This window comes from Macaca fascicularis, chromosome 8, assembly GCF_037993035.2.
Source record: "Macaca fascicularis isolate 582-1 chromosome 8, T2T-MFA8v1.1".
Classification (NCBI taxonomy): domain Eukaryota; kingdom Metazoa; phylum Chordata; class Mammalia; order Primates; family Cercopithecidae; genus Macaca; species Macaca fascicularis.
The window spans coordinates 62640475-62661122 of NC_088382.1; the positions used below are offsets into that span (position 1 = coordinate 62640475).

General features: G+C 41.9%; 1 protein-coding gene across 4 annotated transcripts in view; it reads right to left on the reverse strand.

The window, feature by feature from the left end:
- RB1CC1 (RB1 inducible coiled-coil 1) overlaps positions 1-15724 on the reverse strand; it is a 97058-nt gene extending 81334 nt beyond the window's left edge. For all 4 annotated transcript variants that reach the window (XM_073998813.1, XM_005563310.4, XM_005563309.4 and 1 more), the window contains exon 1: positions 15364-15724. The gene's annotated coding sequence lies outside the window, so the exon portion shown is untranslated. The remainder of the gene's footprint in view (positions 1-15363) is intronic.
- Positions 15725-20648: the final 4924 nt, after the last annotated feature.

Sequence of the window (20648 nt, forward strand, 5' to 3'; positions counted from 1 at the left end):
TCTCGCTCTGTCGCCCAGGCTGAAGTGCAGTCATGCCATCTCGGCTCACTGGAAGCTCCGCCTCCCGGGTTCACGCCGTTCTCTCGCCTCAGCCTCCCGAGTAGCTGGGACTACAGGTGCCTGCCACCATGCCCGGCTAAAATTATGTATTTTTTAGTAGAGACAGGGTTTCACTGTGTTAACCAAGATGGTAACGATCTCCTGAATTCGTGATCCGACCCACCTCGGCCTCCCAAAGTGCTGGGATTACAGGCGTGAGTCACTGTGCCCGGCCAGAGAATAACTTCTAACAAGGCTTACAGTATATGCAAAGTGATTTTTTTTTTTTTTTTTTTTTTTTGAGACAGTCTCACTCTGTTGCCCAGGCTGGAGTGCAGTGGTGCGATCTCAGTTCACTGCAACCTTCCTTTCCTGGTTTCAAGGGATTCTCCTGTCTCAGCCTCAGGAGTAGTTGGGACTACAGGCACCTGCCACCACGCCCAGCTAATTGTTTTGTATTTTGAGTAAGGCATGGTTTCCCCATCTTGGCTAGGCTGGTCTGGAACTCCTCACCTCAGATGACTGTCCGCCTCAGCCTCCCAAAGTGCTGAGATTACAGGCATGAACGACCGCACCCGATCTTAAATATGATTTTTTAGATGGTCAAAAAGAATGCAGAGGAAAGGAAAAAATCTAACTCTAATCTAACCCTAACCCAAAATAAGTAATAACAAGTGTCTGTAGGTACTAAATTACTCGAGTAAATACTAAATACTCCAGTAAAACATTTAGCTGCTGTCAGAATACACCACCCTCATTGGTTATAATTTGACCTAAACAGAAGGAAAAACAACTGACTGCAGAGGACCTGGTTAAAATTCTTATTCTGCCACTTACAAGTTGGGTGGTTTTAGAAAAGAAATTTATCCTAACATTCAATTTTCTTATCTCCAAAGCAGAGATAACATCTTTCTCACAGGGCTATCGCAGGGGATATCTGTTCTTCAAAATTTACAGGTCTAAAGTAACAAGAGAATGAGAAGCAGATGGAAGTATAGCTGAAACAAGACTGGCCATGAGGTGATAACAACTGAATCAATATGATGGGTACATCATAGCTCATTCTTCTATTGCCTATCTTTCTGTGTTTTTGATTTCCACAAGAATTATAAAAATGCAGCCGGGCGTGGTGGCTCATGCCTGTAATCCCAGCACTTTGGAAGGGAAGGGCAAGTGGATCACTTGAGGTCAGGAGTTCAAGACCAGGCTGGCCAACGTGGTGAAACCCTGTTTCTAGTGGGGGAAAAAAAAAATTAGCTGGACATGGTGGCGCATGCCTGTAATCCCAGCTACCTGGGAGGCTGAGGCAGGAGAATCGCTTGAACCCGGGAGGCAGAGGTTGCAGTGAGCCGAGACTGCGCCACTGTACTCTAGCCCAGGTGACAAGAGCGAAACTCTGTCTCAAAAATAAAATAAAATAAAATAAAATAAAGAAACTATAAAAATACAAAAACAGAAAGCTTATAGAACGATCCCAGTGTTTCCGCACCCACACAACAGGATAAAAATGTCTGAACGATGCCAGGAGCTGTTTCACCAAAGCAAGTCCATTTTATAAAAGGCTACTGTAAAGAACCATGTCTACTCTAATACCTACCTACTGGCACAGTGCCTATACAAGAGCTATGTGCATGCTAGAAATTACCTATATAACCGCCTGACATAATTCATGCTACACAAAAAACTTCAATTTTTTTCCCTCTACCTATTCCTCATGCTCATCTTTTCTCATATTGATGGGAAGAGGTAACTGAAACACTCTGAAGGCAGTCTTTCACTGCGGTTAAGACAGAGCTGAGAAATTTTCTTTCCCATTATGTCTCAAAGAAAATCAGCAACATGCTGGGCGCACTGGCAGCAACCTTGGGAGGCCAAGGCAGATGGATTGCTGAGCTCAAGAGTTCCAGACCAACCTGGGCAACATGGTGAGACTCCGTATCTACAAATACACAAAAAATTATCCAGATGTGGTGACGCACACCTGTAGCCCCAGTTACGGGGGGTGGGGGTGGGGGGGCACTGAGGCAGAAGGATGGCTTGAACCTGGGAGGTTGAGGCTGCAGTGAGCAGAGACTGTGCTACAGCACTCCAGCCTAGGCAACAACAGAGTAAGACTCTATCTTTAGAAAAAGCAAAAAGAAAAGAAACAAAATCAGCAATGTCTTCTTAATTAAGTCTGGACTAAGCACATCTTATTGGTCACTGGCATATCTTATTTGCGGCCAATCCATTAACATGAGCAGAGCATACAAACAATGTCTAATAAACAGTGACCACCCTGTATCCATGGCAAGGCATAAACACTAAATATGCTTTACTAAATAAAGGGAAACAATTGCCAATAATGAAAATTACCGTTTCCTATAAGTGAACACGTATACACAAAAACAAACAAATGAAACTTCCATTTTGCACCAATGCCTAACCAATATAAAGGATATTCAAGATTTTCTTATTCTCAGACTACACTCTCAATCTTAATGTTTAACAACAATCACCACAGGCATGAAAAGTGAAATCTTTACTTAATTTAATTTCCCTGGACCTGTCACTGCATTAAGAGGGAGGCTGACCTAGGTGACACGCAAAGTGCCTAATTACTAAAGATTCTACAAGGTAAGTTATATAAACTGGACTCTCAAGCCAGTGGTTTAGGGAAACACACACAACTGGTCTCTTTCTCAAAGGGCTGTACAACCTTATGCGTATAACAATGTGCGAAGGACCAGATCTTTTTTTTTTTTTTTGAGACAGAGTTTTGCTCTTCTTGCCCAGGATGGAGTGCAATGGTGTGATCTCAGCTCACTGCAACCTCCACCTCCTGGGTTCAAGGGATTCTCTTGCTTCAGCCTCCCAAGTAGCTGTGATTACAGGCACCCGCCACCATGCCCAGCTAATTTTTGTATTTTTAGTAGAGATGGAATGTCATCATGTTGGCCAGGCTAGTCTCAAACTCCTGACCTCAGGTAATTCACCTGCCTCAGCTTCCCCAGGTGTTGAGATTACAGGCACGTGAGCCACCTTGTGCAGCCAAAAAAGCTATTTCTATCTTGAACTGTTACTTCAACCCTGGATTAATAATCTTTATGTGGTCATGTAATAATTACACAACAAGTTGTTTGTGACTTGAACCATTCAAGTTTTTTGTTGCTGTTGTTGTTGTTGTTTTATATTTCACAGATTGTACGCAGTAAGTGAATGGAAATACAGATTTTTGTGTAAGCAAAATAAAAGTTGGTCAGATTTTAATTGAAATGTATGGTTTATAAAATTAAATACTCTGTATGGGTACCAGGATGAGTAAAATATACTTATTCATGCTAATGTTTTAAATTCTCTTTTTTTTTTTTTTTTTGAGATGGAGTCTAGCTCTGTTGCCCAGGCTGGAGTGCAGTGGCCGGATCTCAGCTCACTGCAAGCCCCGCCTCCCGGGTTCACGCCATTCTCCTGCCTCAGCCTCCCGAGTAGCTGGGAGTACAGGCGCCCGCCACCTCGCCCGGCTAATTTTTTTTGTATTTTAGTAGAGACGGGGTTTCACCGTGTTAGCCAGGATGGTCTCGATCTCCTGAACTCGTGATCCGCCCGTCTCGGCCTCCCAAAGTGCTGGGATTACAGGCTTGAGCCACCGCGCCCAGCCAAAATTCTCTTATTAAAAGAAATATCATATGACCTGTATAAAGACCAATTTGTGTAATCTAAGTCAAAGTTATAAAATTCTATTGAATGAATCTTCTCCAGAAGATTCATGAGCTGCATGGCTTTATTATGAGGAAAAGAAATGTAGATAAAAAAACAGGCCAGGCACAGTGGTTCATACCTGTAATTCCAGCACTTTGGGAGGTTGAGGCAGGTTCACTTGAGGTCAGGAGTTCGAGACCCACCTGGCCAACATGGTGAAACCCCATCTCTACTGAAAATACAAAAATTAGCTGAGTGTGGTCGCTCTCGCCTGTAATCTCAGCTATCAGGAGGCTGAGGCAGAAGGATCACTTGAACCCAGAAGGTGGAGGTTGCAGTGAGCCGAGATCATGCCACTACACTCCAGCTGGTTGGCAGAGTGAGACTCCATCTCAAGAAAAAAAAAAAAAAAAAAAAGAAAAGTAAAGAAAAATAAAAAATGTAGATAAAACAATAAAACAACTTTCTTCATCAAATACACGTCTGTCTAAATTTTCATTCTCTAATCTGTAAATGGGGATATATATCATACCTACCTCCTATGGCTGTTGCAGAAAAAAGAAACCACAGTAAATAATCCAAAAATGTTCTCTAGGGACAGGAAGTAACTCTATGACATAACACAAAGCACTCAAAAGCATCTGTGTAATAAACAGGGTTTCATAAGCAAATGTACTCTTGGGGTTCTACTAGCAGTACTCTAAGCAAGTGACAAGGCAGAATCCAAATAGTAACTTAGTAACAGAGAGAGACCGCATGCAGGTAGTTAATTTTCAGCAGTTTCTGTATCAGCCAATGTGTTCCCAGTATCTCATATTAAAAGAAAAAAAAAGTAATCAACTTGGTTTAATATGTTTTAACATCATACATAAATAAGTACTCTTTGGTTCCACATAAACAGTTACTAAGTATGCGTATCCTCTCTTCCACTTTATTCCCATTAAGCTATCTAATTCAGAGCTTCCTACTGCATACCGGGCTCTAACAATTACCTATCTGAGCACCTACTAGCTGCGGATTCCATCTCAGATGACACCACCAACTACATAATCTTAAGATTCTTTTAATGTTTTTATTTCTCCCCAAACCAAAAATGCTTCATAACTTCTACTCAAGTATAAGTTCCTTAGACTGACACTCCACTATTTCCTTTAATTGGGCCCCTACATGAAGCTCCACACCATTTAGGTTCATCTCCTGAAATGAGGTGAATGGATAAATGGATTTTCATGCCTCTACTCATGTCATTCCACAGCTTCCATTTTGTAACCAAGAACTCACAAATATTCTGTCGTAAAGTCTTCCTTAATGTACTGGCTGTCAGTGGTCTTGTTCCGGAAGTAATGACAGCCCATATTTCAAACTATTCAAACAAGTGTTGGTATTCAGAACATAAATAAATGCCCTGCTACACTTTTTTGCCACTTGCCAAATAACTTACATCGCTCAAGCTGTACTGCAAATGGCTAAAAAAAAAATTGGTCATGACATATTATACCTCAATGCCTAATATACTACCTAGGGATAGTAAAGAGTCAATAAATGTTTGAGGTCAAAACCATGGATAAGGACTACAGCAACCAAAACTGTAAAATCAGAAAGTTGCTCAAAGAGAATCCAAAGGAACACTGTCTCTATCTATTCACTAGACTGCATACTTTACGTTACATACTTCTATATGCTATCAAAATGATCCCATGAAGCTGAATTCTCTCCTTTGTACGTCACAATTGTTAAAAACATTCAGCAAAAAGGGACATTAGTAACCAAATACATATTTGGTCACCCTGAAATAAAAAATACTTAGGCAGAAATAAGAGGTCTGGTTTTTAGCCGTAGCTTCACATCTGCACTCCTGTGGTTTTGAGGAGTTAACCAATTTCTCTGAATCTCAGTTTCCTCATCTTAAAACATAAAAGGGTACACTAGATTATTCTTCTGATCTTCTATAAATACTCGAATCATATATTAAACATGAGTCTAACACACTGAACAAATACTAATTTTAAGAAATTTATTGTGTGCTAGTGCCGAAGAATAATCAATAGCACATTACCTGCCTTCCAAAAAGTTCAATAATAATAACATGAAGAGAGGTATGCAAAAGTTAGACTGAGAAAGAATGGACAAGAATTCACACAAAGGTGACATTAAAACATAAAAAAATTTAAAAAACATAAAAGGATATGTAAAATCAAGTTCCAACTAGGAACTGACAGTTTACCCTCACTGATCACATTACTAAAAACTTAAGAGGATAAACTTAATAAACCAATGATTTCTTTTAAGAAAACAAACATTAAAAGAAGCTAATTCTTTTATTAACTTACAACTTTGGGAATGCTTATTATGTACATGTCCCCCTAATTTATGTAAAATCCATTAAATCCTGTAAGTAGGTGAATCTCCATGATCTAGAACTAAAGTTATTGCATGTAATTGTTAAGTAAGGTAGAAGCATAGAAATCAACTGCTATTCAAGGGATTATAAAGTAACTTTATAAGCCTTATATAAATATAAGCCTAGTACATAAGTATTACTTTTCACCAAATAGTCATGATTTCCTAAAATTTGACCTGATGCTCATTTTATATAAAGTCCTTTCTTAACTTTTATAAAATGAAACCATACTTAATACTATACAAGTTAACATAAGCCAATTCTAAATTAAAAGTAACAGGTTAGTAACTCAACAACTGAAACAACATTTTCTTAAATTATTTGACCCTCTGCTTAAACAGTCTTTAGTTTCTGCACGCTAAGAATTACTATAAACTGCCTACCATATATACTGAGACTTCGTATGAGAGAACAATTGTCAAAGCATGTCAAACATACTCATAACTCACACGGTAGTTAACAAGTTAGTAGGAATCATGGTACATTAATAAACATAATGCATGAAACTGAACAGATCCAAATTGATCTTTGTATTTGCATACATACACAGGTATATCTACACAATAACAGCGAGAGTTCAAATTGGGGAGAAAGGATCAACTTTTCATGCAATGGTATTATGACAAATGGCTATCCATAACATGAAGAAAAATAAACTATCTGGAGGTACATATTCACTAACGAGAACTAAAACATCAACAAGGTACCACTTTTTACCCTTCAGGTTACTACCGATGATTAAAATAAGTGCTAAGTGTTGACAAGATTAACAGTGGGTCCACTGGAACATTTCTGACAAAAACATAAACTGGTACAACTTTTAAGGAAATTTAATCTGCCACTACGTATCAAAATTCAGAATGTACAAACCAGCAATTCTACTTCTGGGAATGTACTGGAAGCAAAGAATGAGACAAGTGTACAAAGGTATATATATATGCAATGATTTTCATTATACCATTACTTTTAAAAATGATAAATTTAAAAACTATCAATGGAGGTTGGTTAAATACATTATGCCTATAGTCCTAGCTGCTCAGGTGGTTGAGGCAGGTGGATACGGTTTGCTTGAGCCTAGGAGCTAGGTGACCCAGCAAGATCCTCTCTCTAAAAAAATAATAAATTATGACCCAACCCTATAAGGTGTCAAATTTTAGACATTTAAAAATGTTTGCTTCGATCTATACATATTGATCAGTAAGAAAAATTTATAGTGTATATTATGTGATTCTGTTTGTGAATTTTATTTTTACAACTAATGCAGAGGAGAACATATGTATATACAAACACTTAAAAAGTCTGGATCAATTTAATAGTAATCTTTTTAACACTGGCTATCTCTGGATGCCGACTTTTACTTTCTGCCACTTTCTTTAAAAATCACATTTATGATTAGATGGGAAAAAACTTATATCCATTAAAAAAAAAAAAAGACACCCTACACATTACAAAGAAATAAAGAACCTGAATTTGTTGCCCCAGAAGAGTTAGTCCTACCAAGAGAGCAAGACAAAGATTCCCACCTGCTTTCCCCATTTCAGTCCCAATCTGAGGTCCTAGGGGAGTTCTGCCCTACTCCCATTCTTGTTTTTTGTTTTTTTTTTTTTTGAGAGGGAGTCTCGCTCTGTCACCCAGGCTGGAGTGCAGTGGGCCGGATCTCAGCTCACTGCAAGCTCCGCCTCCCAGGTTCACGCCATTCTCCTGCCTCAGCCTTCTGAGTAGCTGGGACTACAGGCGCCCGCTACCTCGCCCGGCTAGTTTTTTGTATTTTTTAGTAGAGACGGGGTTTCACGGTGTTAGCCAGGATGGTCCCGATCTCCTGACCTCATAATCCGCCCGTCTCGGCCTCCCAAAGTGCTGGGATTACAGGTTTGAGCCACGGCGCCCGGCCCCCACTCCCATTCTAAATCTAGCCTTCCCTAAATGGTCATTCATGTTTAGTTTTCCAACTGTTTTCTTTTGTTTTCTTTTTTCTTTTTTTTTTTTTAGAGACTTTCACTCAGTCACCCAGGGACTGGGTGCAGAGGCACGATCTCAGCTCATTGCAGCCTCCGTCTCCCAGGTTCAAGAGATTCTCTCTCCTCAGCCTCCAAAGTAGCTGGGATTATAGGCACCCCACCACACCCAGCTAATTTTTTTTTTTATTTTTAGTAGAGACAGGGTTTCACCATGCTGGCCAGGCTGGTCTCAAACTCCTGACCTCAAGTGATCTGTCAACCTCGGCCTCTGGAAGTTCTGGGAATACAGGCATGAGTCACCACGCCCCAACTGTTAGCTTTATGTAGACAGAAGAGGGAGAATAGAACTGTGAAAAGAACATGAGATTTGGAATCAAAAGAATTGTATTCAAGTCCTGGCCCGATGTGACCTGGATTGACTTCACCTAACAAGTTTTTTCATTTGCTTACAAAAAGGAAAAAGTACCTGTCTCACATGGTTGTGGTCACAATCTAATGAATAATCTACACATATATGGAAGTTATGCAAACCATAAAGTGAAATATAAACATCAGTTACTGTTGTTAACTGATTCAGATCTCTGTTCTGAGTTCAGAACTAGCAGTAACCAATGCTACATATTTCCAACTGGAAATCCTACTGTTACCCCAAACTCAACATGTCTAAATTTAAATTCGGTGCTTTTCCTTTACATCTATTCCTAATTTATTCATTGTCAATAAACTATCATTCTACTACTGCCCCAGACTTCATTTATTTTTCTTTTCTTTCTTTTTTTTTTTTTTTTTTAACAAACTTTCCAAAGTGACAATAGACCAGGCTTCAGTTATTTCTGTCCAAGTCCTACCCATTTTTTCCTTTCTAATCCAACCCCTCATTTTCCAATGACATAACCCATACTTAGGAGCCTGCAACTTCTTCTCTCTGCCTTTAAATCTCTATCCTGCTTAAATCCTTCCTAAATACTCCCTAACAGTTACAGCCAAGGTAGTCAGGCTGCTTCCCTCAAATATCTTCCCTAGCACCTTGCTGTTGCCTATAGCAGGGCACAAATCTGTGGTTCCTTTACAGCTACACTCTCCTTGTCACCTCTGGTTCAGTACTCAGTTTCACTTAACTGCACTATCTGCCCACCCCTCTTAGCATGTGAATTTGCCAACTTGACATAGGCTAGATTAACAATAAAAAATGGCAGACTTAGGAACAAAATTTACTTGTATTTGAATACCATCTATCTCACTGAAGCTCAGGTAACCTCTACACATCAGTTAACAATCTACAAATTGCAACAATACCTTTCAGAGAGATGAGAAGGATAGCAATAATGTACTTCAGACTCCTTTACAGTGCTAGTAATATACTAACAGCTTTAAAAATGGTGGCAATTATGACTTTAATTAAACTCCAGCACTCAAGAACTTCATAATTAACCCCAGTTTATTTTTGTAGCAGTATCATCAACTATTCCCTTAAATGACAAACCTATACCCTCACTTTACATACTCCTGCCAGGTAAAATACCCCCATCTTTGCTTATCTGAATTTTACTCATCTTTAGAAGTCCAAGTATTGCTGGGTGCCGTGGCTCAGGCCTGTAATCCCAGCACTTTGGGAGGCTGAAGGGGTGTGGATCACGATGTCAGGAGACCGAGACCATCCTGGTTAACACAGTGAAACACCGTCTCTACTAAAAATACAAAAAAATTTGCCGGGCGTGGTGGCGGGCGCCTGTAGTCCCAGTCACTCGGGAGGCTGAGGCGAGAGAATGACGTAAACCCAGAGATCGCCCCACTGCACTCCAGCCTGGGCGACAGAATGAGACTCCGTCTCAAAACAAAAACAAAAACAAAAAACAAAAAACAAAAAACAAATAAAAGTCCAAGTATTGTCCTATTACCACTTTTGGGAAGTCTTCCCTTATCACAGGTGGCCTACAGTATTCTTTCTCCCTTCTCTGAATTTACAGAACTCTTAAGTAGTTAATATAAGATAGCAGGAATTCTCTTATCTGGGGGGGAAAAACCTATCTCTCATTATGAGGACATCTGTTCCTCCTAAATCCTCCTGGGATACAGTGGATACAGTCAGCTATAAATGAAAGGGAGAAGAGAGGTGTATTTAAAAAAACATTGATCCAACAGGGTGCGGTGGCTCATGCCACCCAGCACTTTGGGAGGCCGAGGTGGGCGGATCACCTGAGGTCGGGAGTTTGAGACCAGCCTGACCAACATGGAGAAACCCCATCTCTCCTAAAAACACAAAATTATCTGAGTGTGGCAGCGCATGCCTGTAATCCCAGCTACTCAGGAAGCTGAGGCAGGGGAATCGCTTGAACCCGGGAGTCGGAGGTTGTGGTGAGCTGAGATTGCATCACTGCACTCCAGCCTGGGCAACAAGAGTGAAACTCCATCTTAAAAAATAAAAATAAAAATATACTGACCCCAGTGCATTTGTTTCCAGATGTACAGGGATAACAACTGAATCCATATATACCCATATTTGAGGAAAAGAACCAGAAAGTATCTCACATACTCATTAAAATCTATCCAACTTATCAACTGGATATTAATTTACAATTTTCTCTTGAGAGATTACCACCACGATGATAGTCAATTATCCCAGCCTTATTGTCAACTATTCTAATACAGTCAAAACTTAGAATTAGGCTGGACACGGTGGCTCATGCCTGTAATCCTAGCACTTTGGGAGGCCGAGGTGGGTGGCTCACTTCAGGCCAGGAGTTCAAGCTTGGGCAACATGCTGAAACCCCGCCTCTACAAGAATGCAAAAATTAGTCAGCAGTGGTAGTGCGTGCCTGTAATCCCACCTACTGGGAGGCTGAGGTGGGAGGATGACCTGAGCCCAGGAAGCAGTGGTTGTAGTGAGCCTAGATCACACCATTGCACTCCTGCCTGGGGGACAAAGTAAGACTCTGCCTAAAAAAACGAAAACAAACAAAAAAACAGTATTTGCTTCTTTATATGAGAAGGTGACAGGGGACACCCCAATGACAATCTCTGACCTTCAAAACTGGACACATTCATTATTCATCCACTATTTTGGGGGCATCTAACATAAGCCAGACACTGCTAGGTGCCTGAAATACAAATATCTTCAAGATGCTTTCCAGCTGAATAGAACACATGAGACTTAGATAACCCTAAAGTGGACTAAAACCTTCAGAGAGAAAAGATGATTGGAAATAATTTTGCCTGATCTCTAGTTCTGTAAACTGCAATTATTAGCAATTCTCCCTCATTGAGGGGTCATGGGCTACTGCATCAATGGAGATAATGTCCTCCACAAATGGAGTGTCTAGGTTGTCCAGGGACTGAAAACTGGGCATCAGTCTCCCCAAATCAGATGTATTCTAATCTGATCCTACCCCTTCTCTGCCAAGAAAAAGAAAAAGAATGAAAGATGAGTAGGTCAGGCATTTTCCTAACATTTCCCTGAAAGAAAACCTTTTTCATAAAAGTTCAGACTTCCTAAATATATGCCTTGTCTATAAACTAGACAAGCAACTTCACCAAAAGAATGAAGCGAACATTTATAAAGGTAGTGCCCAAAGACAGCAAACGAGGTAAAAATAGCAGAACAGGAATACGTTTGAAACAAAAATGAAAAATACTTTGGAGTACACCCTTAAGTTTTTTTCCCTAGGTGTAAAGGAAGTATATGTGTATACTCAGGCAATATGGTTTTATAAAAATGAGGTAACACCCTACATACTACTATGGACTTTGCTTGAACTGCATAAAATAACAGAACTCTTTCTGTATCACTACATATGAATGCATTACACATTTTGGTGTCCCTGTCATTTATAAAAACTACATAAAATGCATGATTTTAGTGAAAATTTTCTAGTTGTGTGTTTTATTTCATAATGGAATCTAACAGTAAAACCAAAATTATCTATATATCAAATATAGAATTATATAACACAGGGAAGATGGAGAAAAAAAGAAAATGTAGAATTAGCTGCATTCTATTAAACCAAGATTATCTATAAACATATAACAATATTAAACCAGCCTGCCCAAATCTGGCATTTGCAGTAAAACAATTACTAAAAGCCATTATATTACTATAATAATAATATGGCAGTGAATTAATATTTCAACAGGTATGCTGAACAGTTACTGAACAAGTATAATGTGTGGAATGTGAAGGAAAACATGAGTGAACAGTCTCAAATCAGTGACAAAAAAAGGAAATGGATCACAATTATTTTCATCTCCTAGCACAATTACAAGCCAATAAAATATGAGAATTCAAAAGGCAAAATCACGGGTGGAAAAAAATCATGGATGAAAAAAAAAATGGGCGAGGATTGTTATTCCACAATCCTCAAAGCACTCACTGAACAGCTATGAAAGCAGAAACAAATTAACCCAGGAAAGAGGGTACTTGGAGCCACTCAAGTACTGCATTTACAAAAAGTAATCCAACAGAACCGGAACTTTACAAAGGGATGGAAAGAAATGCCATCCTCTCAGGCCCTGAAACAATGGGGGTACAGTTTACAGTCAAATTAAGCTGATTTGGTCCATAATAAATTAAAGAATCAGAGACAAGTAATCTTTACATCCTTTTACCTATGTGAGTTAAGCAAAAACTCATCAACCTAGCACTATTCAATCTGCTTGGCTAGTCTTTTATCTATTCTACATTCTCAAAGTAATCTGCATTTGTCATTTACATCCATTAAAATTTCCAGTGGTTGCCCATTTCCTATAAATAAATATATATAGACATATACGTATTTCTTGTTCACTGTTGCATTGCTGAAGCTAAAAGAGTACGCTGCAGGGGTTCAATTAGCATTTCAGGAATAAATGAGATGAATTTGGCTTCAACTGCTTTCCAGCCATGCTGGGTTTACTTGAATTCACCTGTAGGCCTTTGCACATGCTGAATTACAGTACATTAGTTTCCTTACCATGACTTCCAAACCTGGATATGCAGAGTCCCCCAATCTTCCAATTCTATCCCCTCTCTCATACTAGCCCAGCCTCAGTAACTTCATTTTTCTTTGTATATGCCATGTATATCAGAGCCGTTCCACTTACTGTTTCTTCCACCAAAATTCCTTTCAAGAGAGTCACACACTTACACCCCTTACTTCTCTTGGGCCTTTATTCAAAAGTCAATCAGTGGCCGGGCTTTGGGAGTCCAAGGCAGGCAGATAACCTGAGGTCAGGAGTTCAAGACCAGCCTGGCCAACATGGTAAAACCCCGTCTCTACTCAAGAATAATTACTTAAACATTTTTATGTTCCTCATGCAACTAGTTCAAAAACCCCACAGTGGTAAAAAGATAATAAAAGAATCGTGAAAGTGTGCTGAAAGGGATTGCTAGATTTTCACCTAAGTGACTTAGGCCAGTATTACTACAAAAGAAAAGTGTAACCGGAGTTAGAAAATATCATTACTTGAATGAGAACATTTTATCAGCCATTCTTTTAAAAAGATATTCATAAGACATACACATCTGCAAAGTAAAGCATGTAGGTACTCAAATATTTGCTGAATGCATGATTAAAATTTTTAAGTTAATCTTAAATAGAGTCTAAAAACTTTTCTCAGGCTAACAATCAAAATTTAGGTTCAAAATTTCGAAAACAAAAGTCTTGTGTCCTCTGCCTTTATGAACTTGATTTGCTAAGAGTAAATCTGCCATGCATCCTGATCTTGTGTTTGGCAGCAAGAGCTAAAAGAAAACTCAGGGACGAAAGTACCGCTTCATTGTCTTCCCTGTCGTCCAATAACATATAAAGGATTAGGTACATAAATAATCATATCTTGATTACCATAAAAAGTTCAAAATAGACCAAATAACATTACTTTAAAAACATGAACTCCATCAATATCCACTTTCCATCAACAGAGGTTTCTACACATAAGCATTATGTGCCTAAAGCATCCCTGGCATAAAACTTTATCCAGGTTGTTTTGAACACAATCACAAACATTAAAAGACATGACAGGAATGTTATTGACAAAATATCTTCATTAGGGCTATATTCTGTTACAACAAATATAAAAAGCGAACATATTTTCACATTCCTAGCAATGGTCTGCTTATAGATCCAATAATCCAAAAAATAAAATCAGCCACCTCCCTCAGTAGTCCTTTGGCTTCTCAGAGTTTTATCTGATCAGAAGTGGAAGGACCCTCTTTTTTATCGTCTACCAAAATGTAATAACATTCTTGATTAAACACACAATTAAATCTATTTAAATGTCTTCCTAAATTGCTAACTGTCCAAACCTACGTTTAAATCATAAAAGCTTCATCAAAACATAAAAATCTAAGAAACTACACAGTAAAATGGTTAGCAAATAGGTACACTTTAAATGTTTGCAGCAGACTTGAGAACATTCCCATCTGGCTGAATGTCTCGTAGTAACGTGACTCTTTATCAACAGTGAGCACATGAGTCTTCTTTGGCACCCAGGTCTACACTACTTCAAGGTATGACCACACTTCAAAGAGTCATGATGGAAAAGACTAGATTACGAAACCATAAACAGTAAACACAGCACATCCACCAGGCGGTGGAAGAAACTATAGAGATATTCCATTCAGAAGCTGCCATTTCTACTGTTGGTTACTGTATTTTTGTTTCTACCAAGGAAGCTGTAAAATCCGCGTGCACGCCCATCTCAAATCTATCCGTGGGGCGGGCGCAGGCTGAGTCATTCCTAGGAGTAACTTTATACCGATCCTCGCACTCTGGGGTCGGGACAAAGACATCATCTCTCCGTTCCTCCCACTCGGTGAGCTTCGTTCGGCCTCGGCCAAACTCCACTCTCCCGTTTCTCGAGTCCAACACAGAATTAAGGGCTGATCCCTGGCAGCGATGAGCACAAGTCAGGATGTGTCTCGGGAGGTTCGGACGTCCCTCGCCCTTGGCCACTCCGGCAACTAGGCCGGGTGCTGACCGGCAGCGCAGAGAGAGGGATCCCAAGGCTCCGTCCGAGAAAGCCGCTGGCAGCCCCGCAACGAGAGAGCCCGACCCACACCCCCCGCAGCCTGGTGGAGCATCGATTCGAACCGCTTTTGTCTCCAAAGGGGCTCTTGCGCCGGGAAGGCGGCCAGTGGGCAACACCTGCCGGGGCGGGAGGCGCCGGGGCCCTCGGGTGCACACACCTGCGCGTGGGCCGGGCTCGGGCCGGCCGGAACCCTGGACCCCGCGACCCCGGCCCACCGTGCCAGGGCCCGCCGCGCGACCGCTGTGCCAGATGGGGGAAGGGGACGCGGGCGGCGGCGACACTTACCCGGCAGCGCCTCCTCCTTCGCCGGCGGCAGCAGCAGAGCCAGCGACCCCCGGCACCATCTTCCGCCGCCGCCTAGTCCTCGGCGGCGGCTACCAACCGCCCATTCGGCACCGCTAAGCCGACACAACCGCCGGCGTCCCGGGCGCCCGCCCGCCGCGGCCCCGAACTCTAGGCAGGAGGGAGGGGTCCGGGCGGAGAAGGACGCGGGCAGGCCCCTCGGCTCTGGGTCTGGGGCCGGGGGACAGAGGGCCACGGCCTGTCAGAGCCGAGGGGCCCAGGCGACTGGGGGACCCTGAGGCAACGCCGAGGGCTCGGCAGGGCCGCGGACACCGCCGCGGCTTGGTTTGTTATTGTCGACTCCGTCTCTTCCTCCGCGGAGCATGCCGGGAAACGGCCTGCCGGGGGAGGGGCGCGCCTGGAGGCGCAGATAGGCGTCTACGCAGGTCCGGAAGTCGGCAGCCTGCCGGGAAGGGGGCGGCCCCGCCTCCGGCTCTCGGGCGGCGGGGCTTGTTGGCTGTCCTGGGCTGACCCTGGGAGACGCCGCTGGTGGTGCCTGTTATGGTGCTAGCTGCCGTCCCGGCGTGTACTTTCCCAAGGTGAGTTTGACCTTCTTTGCGACAGCGAGTAGGCCCTGACTAAGGCCGACCCACCAAACTTTGGATCGTCCCCAGGCGAAAGAGAGCTTGTCTCCCTCAGCCTGTCGCGGAGGAGCGGAGCCAGTCGAGGGCCTGGTGTCGCCGTCGCCTCTCCAGGGGCAACCTGCGGACTAGGCCAACATCTGTAACGGGATAACGTACCAGCGCCTGGCCCAGGCGTTCCTGCCGCCACCTCCCCGCGTATCCGGACCGCCGGGACTGCACGCATCTGGCAAGCGTCCCCGTGTTAACTCTGCAAGGGTTAGGCGGCACATTTTTTTCTCAGACCAGGTAAGGCAAGAAAACATCCAAGAGAGAAGAGAGCGAAGGCTAGGCCGATCGGAATGAAAATGTAAACGCCACAACCACGTTTTCAGCTTTACAAATACTGAATCTTGTAGTGGGGTCTAGTGGGTTAGCTGTTAGTATGAGCACCCTAATGGGTGGGAGACAGTTTCAGGGGACTCTTGCATTTGTAAAGATGATCAGTCACAGGCAATGACTTGAAGCCACAAGGCTTGAATATTAAAATCTGATGAGCAGATGTTACAGGTAGAATAATTACATAATAGTTTTCAAATTCCTGCTATATCCAGGAATATCTGGAATGAGTAAAAACTTGGATGTGCCTTCTCTAAAGTTATCAGGGCTTCTGAGTTGTGTTTGTAAAAATAAGAGGCACAAGAAGGCACCAAACTGAACAAAATGTTAGGTGGAAACTGTAAAACGTTGGTTAGCATGAACAATTTCAGTTTTCAATCACCCTGACCAGTGTCTGGAAGTTAGGATTGAGATGGGCTTGTTTTATTTATTTACTTTTAAATTTGTGCTGCTACATATCCAAACAAATCTGGTCCTTATCATCATTGGCAAGCCATTTTACTTACTCGGTTAAGCTGGAATTTTATTACACCACCCCAGCAAGATAGAGCAGAAAAGCGAAAATTAAGCAGTATAATGGTTATTATGCCTTAGGGGAAGGTGTGAACTGGCAAGACAAGAGCCGAATTTAGTAGTACAGCATAGTAATCAGCATACATAAAATAAGTGGTTAGGAGGAGTTTGGCCAGAAATTGGCTAAGAAAAACAGCAGTATGACCAAGAATGAAAACAAAAAGAAAAGAAAAACAACAGTATGAGGCCTGTAAAGAACATATTGGTACTTGCACTTCCTCTTATTAGTGACATTCATTATTACAAATATAACCCAATTTAGAATGTAAAAATCTTGCTGGAGCTTGGTGCAGTGGCTCACACCTGTAATCCTAGAACTTTGGGAGGCCGAGGCAGGAGGATTGCTTGAGCCCAGGAGTTCGAGACCAGCCTGGGAAACATTGTGAAACCCCCTTCTGTATTAAAAAAATACAAAAATTAGCTGGGCGTGGTGGTGCGCACCTGTAGTCCTAGTTACTCAGAAAGCTGAGGTGGGAGGATCAGTTGAGCCCAGGAGGTCGAGGCTGCAGTGAACCATCATGGCACCACCGCACTCTTAGCCTGGGCAACAGAGTGTTGCCCTTTCTCAAAAAAAATAAAAATAAAAAAAATTGCTGAAATATGCCAGTGATAATCTGGTAAATAATAAATGTTGTCTGACTTTTTTCTTTGGAAAATGAATTAATTCAGTCCTAACCTTCCCTCTTAATCCCAATAAATTACCAGAAATGACTGGTTCATACCTTATACACCTCCAGTGTAAATGTTTAGAGTTTGTATGCATCAGTAATTCTTTCCTAGGGATAAGTGAAAATGTACTAACATTAATTCTATTATATATGTGCAAATATCTAGAGGAAATACTGTTTATAAGTTACTAATACATGTATCCATGGTAATAAGTCGTGACAAGTTACTTTCCTTGCCTATTAGACACTCTCTATTCTCCCTTCCTTAATTTAAAGAGAAAAAAAAAGAACAAACAAAATTCTGTAGCATCACTTCTCAACCAAGCTTTCTGATAGGAAGTCCAATCTCATTTTTGGCCTACTGTGCATTTCTTACTTTAACTTGCAAACATATCATTAACAAGGACCTCCAAATTACAGTAAATTACAGTACTGAGATTTTATTTGAACTTTCTAAAGCATTTGCCATTTTAAATTATTGAACTTTATACTCCTTCCCTTTTGTGCTGTCTCCTTCCTGGCGCCCCTAAATATCTGTCCATTCTTTGGATCTCTTCCAAATTTTCAAGTAATTATAATGGTGTGCGAATGATGCAAAGATAATGTGCTGTGGGAGAACAGAAGAGAGAAACCTAATTCTGGCTTCATCACATTATTTTTTTTTAAATTTAATAACTATTTTAGATGCTTCAGTAGATTTACAGTGAGGGCAAAAGAAAATGGTTTTCTTTAGGAGTATGGAGGGATTATACAGGATGTACAATAAATACCCTAAGTACTTCAAATTAGTTCAGATCTTTAAAATCTTATTTTTCCTTCAGTTCTCAACTTCAATATCACCTACTCTGGGAGTCATTCCCCACCATGCTTGTCTGTTTGTTTGTTTATTTTGAGACAGAGTCTCACTCTGTTGTCCAAGCTGGAGTGCAGTGACACGATTTCTACTCACTGCACCCTCCACCTCCCAGGTTCAAACTATTCTCTTGTCTCAGCCTCCCTAGTAGCTGGGATTACAGGCATTCGCCACCACTCCTGGCTACTTTTTGTACTTTTAGTAGATGGGGTTTCACCATGTTGACCAGGCTGGTCTCAAACTCCTGATCTCAAGGGATCCATCTGCCTCAGCCTTCCCCAAAGTGCTGGGATTACAGGAGTGAGCCACAGCACCTGGCCACATGCTTGGAATTTCTTTAGATTCTCACATTGTATCTTTCAGTATCATCTAACCTGCTGACTATAAGGTCCTTTTTAAAAGATGTACTATACCTGGTATACAATGGTATGCACTGAACAAACATTTGACAGTAACCCACAACTTGTTCAGGCCCTCAATTTATACCTTAATTGACCTCCTATCAGTGTCCATTATTTACTCCATCCAGGACCAGTCTAATCACTTCTCTTCCCGCCTAACAACTTTCATTGGTCTTGTTTTATATACTAGATACAATTTAAACTTTTTTTTTTTTTTTTCTGACGGAGTCTGGCTCTGTCACGGAGGCTGGAGTACAGTGGTGCGATCTCGGCTCGCTGCAAGCTCCATCTCCCAGGTTGACGCCACTCTCCTGCCTCAGCCTCCCAAGTAGCTGGGACTACAGGCACCTGCCACCACACCTGGCTAATTTTTTGTATTTTTAGGAGAGATGGGGTTTCACCGTGTTAGGCAGGATAGTCTCAATCTCCTGACCTTGTGATACACCCGTCTCGGCCTGCCAAAGTGCTGGGATTACAGGTGTGAGCCACCATGCCCGACCCTGGGCATGGGTAAACAACTTAACCTAGCATGAAAGTCTCTCCATGATGAGGTACCAACCCATCTCTCCAGCTTATCTGCCAGCACTTTTCTCCCCTGTATACGTGCTCTATATGAGTTTCCTCATCCAGGAATGTTCTTCCCCACTTGTTCACCTTTCAAAGTCATCCCTTGAAATACAGTTTGGGACTGGGCGCAGTGGCTCACGCCTGTAATCCCAGCACTTTGGGAGGCCAAGGTGGGCAGATCACCTGAGGTCGGGAGTTCGAGAGCAGCCTGACCAACATGGAGAAACCCTGTCTCTACTGAAAGTACAAAATTAGCCAGGCATGGTGGTGCATGCCTGTAATCCCAGCTACTTGGGAGGCTGAGGCAGGAGAATCGCTTGAACCCAGGAGGCGGAGGTTGCGGTGAGCTGAGATCGCGCCATTGCACTCCAGCCTGGGCAAAAAGAGCGAAACTCCGTCTCAAAAAAAAAAAAAAAATACAGCTTGGATGTTAGCAGTTTCTAACTTCTAGAGTCTCTACCCTTCTATTAGCTTTGCTCTGTATCTTACAACCGTAAATTTTTTTCTCCCCTCTTAGTCTGTGAAACTCTTAAGATTAAGAACTATGCATTATTAATTTTTAAATTGCTGGAACTTTATGGAGAGCTTGGCAGTCAGGAATTATTTATATTGATGGTTGACTAGAAAGTTACTGCAGAAAATTCCTGCCGTCAGATATCTCATAGGCTTGTAAAGGGGACCATTCAAAGCAATTGCAGTAGCAAAGGAAGGGTGCAGTGGCTCACGCCTGTAATCCCAGGTGAGGTGGGCGGATTGCTTGAGCTCAGGAGTTTGAGAACAACCTGGACAACATGATGGAACCCTGTCTCTACTAAAAATACAAAACTTAGGCAGGCATGGTGGCACCCACCGGTAGTCCCAGCTACTCAGGAGGCTGAGATGGGAGGATCGATTGAACCTGGATACAGAGGTTGCCGTGAGCCAAGATCATGCCACTGCACTCCAACCTGGTAGACAGAATGAGACTCTATCTCCAAAAAATAAAATAATAATAATAATAATAATAATTGCAGGCTCAGTGCGTGGCTCACGCCTCACGCCTGTAATCCCAACACTTTGGGAGGCTGAGGCGGGTAGATCACCTGAGGTCAGGAGTTCGAGACCAGCCTGAACAACATGGAGAAACCCCATCTCTACTAAAAATACAAAATTAGCTAGTGGCACATGCCTGTAATTCCAGCTACTCGGTAGGCTGAGACAGGAGAAT